The sequence below is a fragment of the Miscanthus floridulus genome, chromosome 15, assembly GCF_019320115.1.
Source record: "Miscanthus floridulus cultivar M001 chromosome 15, ASM1932011v1, whole genome shotgun sequence".
NCBI lineage: Eukaryota > Viridiplantae > Streptophyta > Magnoliopsida > Poales > Poaceae > Miscanthus > Miscanthus floridulus.
This window is the reverse complement of record NC_089594.1, coordinates 8696860-8704382: the sequence shown is the minus strand read 5'-3', so window position 1 is coordinate 8704382 and position 7523 is coordinate 8696860. Positions and strand designations below refer to the sequence as shown.

At 39.9% G+C, this 7523-nt stretch overlaps 1 long non-coding RNA gene across 1 annotated transcript; it reads right to left on the bottom strand.

Moving 5' to 3' along the window:
* Window positions 1–835: 835 nt before the first annotated feature.
* LOC136509478 (uncharacterized) lies at window positions 836–2730 on the bottom strand. The gene is made up of 2 exons (XR_010772361.1): window positions 2408–2730; window positions 836–1551 (listed from the first exon to the last, which is right to left on the bottom strand). It is a non-coding gene; the product is annotated as an uncharacterized lncRNA (long non-coding RNA).
* Between the last annotated feature and the right edge of the window lie 4793 nt (window positions 2731–7523).

Genomic DNA, 7523 nt, shown 5'->3' with positions numbered 1-7523 from the left:
ACTTGTTTCACAATTTTTGGATTTAAAATGAATTTTCTATGAGTTTTACAAGTTGGGTTGCTGCTGTTGCTCTGCATTGACGGACACTGCGCCAAAAATTGATGGACACTCTGCCAATACAAGGCTGCTCTCGGGTTGAATAAATATCGCTGTGAATAATTTGATGGATGGTCCGTGAATATTGACCGACACTCTATGAAATTACGAACAGCAGCAATGCAAAGATGTTGGGATCGATTCCCGGGGCATCCGGACTCCGAATTGAGTGTGGTTTGTTTCTATATCTTTCTAGTGACGTGGGGAATCTATTCCAAGTGTTGGATGTGCCATGCATCAAGTGTGAGGAGCAAGAGCTTGGTGGTGGTGGCCAAGGATAGAGCAAGAGCTCGGTGGGGAGGCCGATAGGGAGGGGGTGACAGGGAGAAGCACTACTATAGAACTTAACTGTAGGGCGGCTCTAGAGCCTCTGTAGAGGCGGCTGTGCCAGCCGCCCTTCCAAGGGTGTTTCTACAGAGGGTACCTCTGTAGGGGCGGTTTCATGACCGCCCCTGTAGTGCCCTCTGTAGGGGCGGCTGTTGTTTTCAGCCGCCCCTACAGTGCCCTCTGTAGGGGCGACTAGTGTTTTTAGCCGCCCCTACAGTGCCCTCTGTAGGGGTGGCTGGTAATATCAGCCGCCCCTGTAGTGGACTTCTGTAAGGGCGGCTGTATCACCAGCCACCCCTGCTGTGTGTATTTGTAAGGGCGGTTCAATCAAGAACCGCCCCTACAGTGGATTTTGCAGCAAAAAAATAAATAATTCAAATTCGAATCTAACCGCCACAAATATACATATATGCATCCACAAACACAAGACCATTATTTAGAACATCATCACAAGTCATAATTCACAAAAGTCCATCATTACAACATAGTCCATTATGAAGTCTATTAGAACATATCAGATCTTATAACATTATAAGTAGCATACACCAATGTTTGCAAGCTGGTCACCACAATCACATCTTGCTCATCCCAAAATGTCACCTGTGAGGCACTCAGAGTGCACCCTCACCAAAATGTCTTGGCCATCACCAATATCACCCTGCCCATCATTGGGTATGTCATTGATATCTGACAGTTAGATCAGGTGTTGTACAAATAGTAATACCTCACACAACCAAATTCTACGGAGGTAAAATAGTACTGCAGTGACTTACTTTCACCATGTCACATCCCAATTTTTGTTCATCATAGTAAAAAATAAGATAGAAAGATCACTACACCACAACATCGAGATTGGCAATGGACAATCTGTTGCTAAATATTCTATTAAAATAACTAGCAAAATGAGGGCAAAATAATTCTAGCATAGCAGTGTGTGGGCATAAAAAGAATCTAGAGATAAGTATTGAGTATCTCAAGTTCTAAGTTCTAACACCTACCATGCATACAAATCTGCAAGTGCAATATTACTAGGCAAAATTCAGGGAAATAATGTACCTTTGTCCTTAAGGCTTGGGAAGTTGGACAGATGATCGATAGGATGCTGCCGTGCAGGATTGGTGGAGGAAGCTGGTAAAAAAACGGCAAACTAGTAAGCTAGAAAGCTCTCAGGTAAATTAAAAAAAATACCTAGTAACATCTCATAGCAAATTTGAATTTACCAAAATCACAAGCTATCAGTGGGTACACATGCAGGTCAAATTTGTTCCATTATTAACATATTCACAAATTTGCTATGAGATGTTAGACTCGATTGAAACTTGAATCTTATAAATGAGATACATCAAACATAGAACATTAGAACTAGATTCACTAGTGGTGTTGCCTTCTGTGTAAATGACCTGTAGCATCTGTGTAAATTACCTGTAGCACCTAAGAACAATTTGATGCCCTGCTGCTAAGCTTTAGCTGCAGAAGTACTAGTAAGAGAATATGAAAGGCACAGTAAAGAGCAGAAGGATGTACAAAGAAAGCAAATAAGCGCCTTCAACTTCCTGAACCATTGGAAGAGCCAGGGAGCCTTTGATGTGCTGATTGCCTGTAGTTTTTTATAACCTTCCAGTGATTACACGACCCACTTAATTGTAGCAACTAAAAGTCCAAGCAATGGCATTCCATGTATTTATAATTATACTACTGTCATTTTTTTATTGCACCACCCATCTAAGGTTATCAGTACATGGCAAATTGCTCTCCAGAAACTGAATCTATGCAATCAACGGATGCTACTGTCATCCATCTACGTGTGAACACAAATCACTGAATGCTACTGCCTATGCCATATTGCTGAAAAACATATTCAGAAGATGTGTGCAAACTATTTTTTACTGCAAGTAGTAGTAGAACTACAGACATCTTGGTTGGGTAAATCCATCTTGCAGACGTAGTAGGAATAGCAAGGGAAAATAGAGGAGATGGGGGTGACCTGGAAGACAAAGCGGGCAGATTTGAGGTTGGGGTCGGAGGAACAGAACGTGGAGGCTCCATCTGTGCAGACGATTGTTTCTTGGAGCTCGACGATGGATCCCCGCGCGCCCGCCACCGCACAGCATGGATGAGGTGGGCGCCCGCCGTAGCCTCCCTGTGAGCGTCTATGGCCTCCCTGCTCGGCTGCTCACGGCCGCCCACCTCTCTTTCTCACCGGCATGCGGACGCCTGGGCACGGACGTGCGCGGGGCCGCAGGTACGAGTGCTCGCGTTCGTGCTCGACTGTTGCTGCCGGGTATTCGCCGTGCCGTGGGCTCCCTCTCTCTCTCTCACCTGCTGGCCGGCCCTCCCGACCCATGAGGGGGCTCACCAGGCGCCGCCACCACCGCCACTACATGTGGAATGGGAGAAGTGGAGGAGTCGGGGAGGGATGAAGAAAGAAGCTAGGGTTCAGGAAGCCGGGATGACCCAGGTTTTGATCGGCTAAGGATGTGATGTGAGCCGTCCGATCTAATCAGACGGTCAAGAGAGCTACACGGACGAGTGGGCCAAACAGGCCCAGGCAGGGGGAGATAAATAAGGCCCGGTCAATATATTTTTTTATAAATATTATTTCAAAATATGAGAACTATGACATATTTTTTTGGATAGGAAATGACTTTAAATGAAAAAGTCATAAACCAAAAATTTATAAAACTCGTCAAGATCTACAACTTTTATTTTGGTTATCTTGTCATTTGGCTAAATTTGAACCTTTCAAATTTGAAATTTTAAAAAATAACAAGTTCGAACCAAAATTTGAGACCCAAAATGATTTCAACATAAAAAGTGATGAATACCAAAGTTGTTCAACTCATTAATATCTACAACTTTTATATTAGTCATCTTGTCATTTGATAAAATTTGAACCTTTCAATTTTGAAATTTTGAAAAACGACAAGTTCAAACCAAAATTTGAGACCTAAATTGATTTCAACATAAAAAGTGATGAATACCAAAGTTGTTCAACTCATGAATATCTACAACTTTTATTTTGGTCATTTCTTCATTTGACAAATTCTTAGTACACATTGTTCACTAATCTTACACATGTCTCATATAGTTTATAAAACCTTATGAGAGATGTGTCACATCTGTGAACAATATCATTACCACTTTGTCATATGAAGAAATGATCAAAACAAAAGTTGTAGATCTTGATGAGTTATTCAACTTTGGTATTTATCACTTTTTCAGCTGAAATCATTTAGGGTACCAAAATCGTGTCTGAAGTTGCATTTTTTTTGAAATTTAAAATTTAAATTGCTCAAACTTTTCATATGTATATATTAACAAAACCAACAAAATAAATTGATAGAGAATGATTTTAGAAAATTTTAGGAAAAAAATCATCAGATTTGGAGTTAGTATGAGGAAGAAAAACTAGTTACAAAGTTGACCCACAAATTAAAAAAATAAATCACATTGTTCACTGTGATCATGTAAGGATCATTTAGAATAGTGTGATTTCTCTTTTTAATCTGTGGGTAAACTTTGTAACTAGTTGTTCTCCCTCATACTAACTCCAAATGTGATGGTTTTTTCCTAAAAATTTCTAAAATCATGCTTCAGCATTTAAGTTTGATCAAACTTGGATGTGACAATGTTTTACACATTTTAAAATTTGAAATTTGACAAGTTCAAACCAAATTTTCAAACCCTAAATGATTTCAGATGTAAAAGTGATGAATACAAAAGTTGTTCAACTCATCAAGATCTACAACTTTTATTTTGGTTATCTTGTCATTTGACTAAATTTGAACCTTTCAAATTTTAAAATTTTAAAAAATGACAAGTTCGAACCAAAATTTGAGACCCAAAATGATTTCAACATAAAAAGTGATGAATACTAAAGTTGTTCAAATCATTAATATCTACAACTTTTATTTTAGTCATCTTGTCATTTGACAAAATTTGAATCTTTCAAATTTGAAATTTTAAAAAATGACAAGTTCGAACCAAAATTTGAGACCCAAATTGATTTCAACATAAAAAGCGATGAGTACCAAAGTTATTCAACTCATGAATATCTACAACTTTTATTTTGGTAATTTTTTCATTTGACAAATTCTTAGCACACATTGTTCACTAATCTTACATATGTCTCATATAGTTTATAAAACCTTATGAGAGATGTGTCACATTTGTGAACAGTGTCGTTACCACTTTGTCATATGAAGAAATGACCAATACAAAAGTTGTAGATCTTGATGAGTTATTCAACTTTGGTATTTATCACTTTTTTAGTTGAAATCATTTGGGGAACCAAAATCTTGTCTAAAGTTGCATTTTTTTGAAATTCAAAATTTAAATTGCTCAAACTTTTCATATGTATATATTGACAAAACCAACAAAATAAATTGATAGAGAATGATTTTAGAAAATTTTAGGAAAAAATCATCAGATTTGGAGTTAGTATGAGGAAGAAAAACTAGTTACAAAGTTGACCCACAGATTAAAAAAATAAATCACACTGTTCACTATGATCGTGTAAGGATCATCTAGAACAGTGTGATTTCTCTTTTTAATCTGTGGGTAAACTTTGTAACTAGTTGTTCTCCCTCATACTAACTCCAAATGTGATGGTTTTTTTTCCTAAAAATTTCTAAAATCATGCTTCAGCATGTAAGTTTGATCAAACTTGGATGTGACAATGTTTTACACATTTTAAAATTTAAAATTTGAAATTTGACAAGTTCAAACCAAATTTTCAAACCCTAAATGATTTCATATGTAAAAGTGATGAATACAAAAGTTGTTCAACTCATCAAGATCTATAACTTTTATTTTGGTTATCTTGTCATTTGACTAAATTTGAACCTTTCAAATTTTGAAATTTGAAAAAAGATAAGTGGGCACTGCAGGGGCGGCTGGTGATTGAGCCGCCCCTACAGATCAGCCCCAACTGTAGGGGCAGCTCAGGTTACCAGCCGCCCCTACAGGGGTGGCTGGGCTGCTGGGGCCCGAGGATGCCCACTGTAGGGGCGCCCCCAACCCCAGCCGCCCCTACAGTAAAAATGCCCCCGTTCCTGCTGTAAGAATCTGGCGTAGTGAAGGCTTGGGGCTTGCTCACCATGCCTTGGGGTGCTCCATCTATAGCAGTTCGGTTGGGGTTTGCTCGAGAAAGGAAATCGCCTTGGGGCCTCCATGGGAGCTCGAGGTAGAAGAAGAAGTCTTGGGGGGCCTTCTCCTCCATCTCTGGCGAGGTCCAGTGCGTGGGGAGGATGCAGCACATCACTGGTGTCGTCCTCCAGCCAGGGGATGTGTGTCGTCCTCCAGCCAGGGGCTCCTCCTCTTCTTCCCCCTCTCTTCTCCTTCTCTTCTCTGTTCTTTCTTTCTTCTCTGTATAGAAGGAGAATGGGGAGTGTGTGGGAGAGAGAGGGGGCTGTGTAGGTGTGTGTGAGAGGGGGCTAACATGTGGGGCATGGTGGGTGGGTGTGTGACACCTCACATACTGCATGGGACAGGTGTCGGCGTCTGCCAGTGGACACTCCGCCGAAACTCGAAGTGTACTGACAGAGATTGAATTCTGACACTCTGTGTAGTTGGTCTGACGGACACTCTGTCACCGGTGATGGACACTCTGCCAAAACCAACAGCAAGAAATTTCAGTTCAGTTTTTGCACAAGTTGATTTTCTTATTGAAATTAAAATGCATAAAGTGCCCAGGAAGTTCTAGAACTAATATCAAGTTTTCGAAAGTATGCATTTTTATGTGCTAATTATGCTCATGATGGTTTTTAAAAAATTGGCAGGTTTGGGTCATGACAAACTCTCGCCCCCCTAAAGAGGAATCTCGACCTAAGATTCGCAGAAGGGCGAGCTGGGGAAGACATCAAGGAATTAGGGAGTAGGATGCATTTGTTAAGAACGAAAAATTGGTTATCAAGGTAACCTTGAGAGTATAAAGTAGTTGGACAAGGACAATTCTCTGAAAGGGGAAAGCTTAGGCATGGACTTGTTATCAAGGTGTTGTTAGGTTGAAAGTCATCAAGGTATGGTTTATAAGAGTCAGTTACTACAGCGAAGGAATATGTATGAAAGGGGCATTACTCTCAATAAGAAGGCTGATCGATGAGGTGTTATAACGGTCATGACAATTCCATTGATACTCGTGGGCATCCATAGGCTACTCACGTGGTTGCGATCCATATTGAGCCTCGATTCCCTTGCATCCCCAAAGGAGAGATAGTCATACCATTGCAAAGCACACCATTTATAAACATCTTGTTGAGGAGAGAATTGCAACAGGATTTAAAAGAAGGCAAGGATGTGACCAAGACATACAAGGATGAGGATATGTTGGTCGTTAAGGAATTTTTTGGAAGTTGCACAAGTTGGGATAGCACATTAGTGTGGGTCCATGATGGATCACGATCATCTATTCCTTGACACCTGCACACACCTAGCAGCACCACCATGTGGCTGCAGCACACAGGGGCTCCAGGTTCCATCACGGCACCAAGGTTGGCGATTCACAATACCGTAGTCGAGCACACCATCAAGTGCATTTCCAACTAGCACAAACTGAATTTGGGAAGATCAAGGAATGTAGCAAGGGTAGGAAGATCAACATGATTTTTTTGAATTATACACATACATCAAGCCATAACAAGCACAATCAAAACTCTACAAACTATGTACACAGAAATCATTTTTAAAACACCATGGCTACATGATCATTTTATTAGATAATTATTTGATCAACATGGACAACAAGTTTGCAAGATATCTTAGGTGTATTAAGTTAATACCACTGAAGTCATGACTTAACACTATCAAACACACAAACAAAATCTAGTTAACTAAGTTAAATTCTGAGCATAGGCATTTTCTGGGCTGCAGCACAACTGCCACTTGATTCAACCATAACTGGAGTTCTAAGCATCCAAAAAAGGTGTTCCTAGACTTTATGGAAATCTTATGAAATTTTCTACAACTTTGTTATTATTACCCAGAGTTGATTCAACAGTTATCAAGGCCAAACATTACAAAGTTTTAGATCTGCATAGACATGGATAGAATTTTGACAGGAACTTCAAAAATATGCATCTGGAGTTCTAGTTCACTAAAGA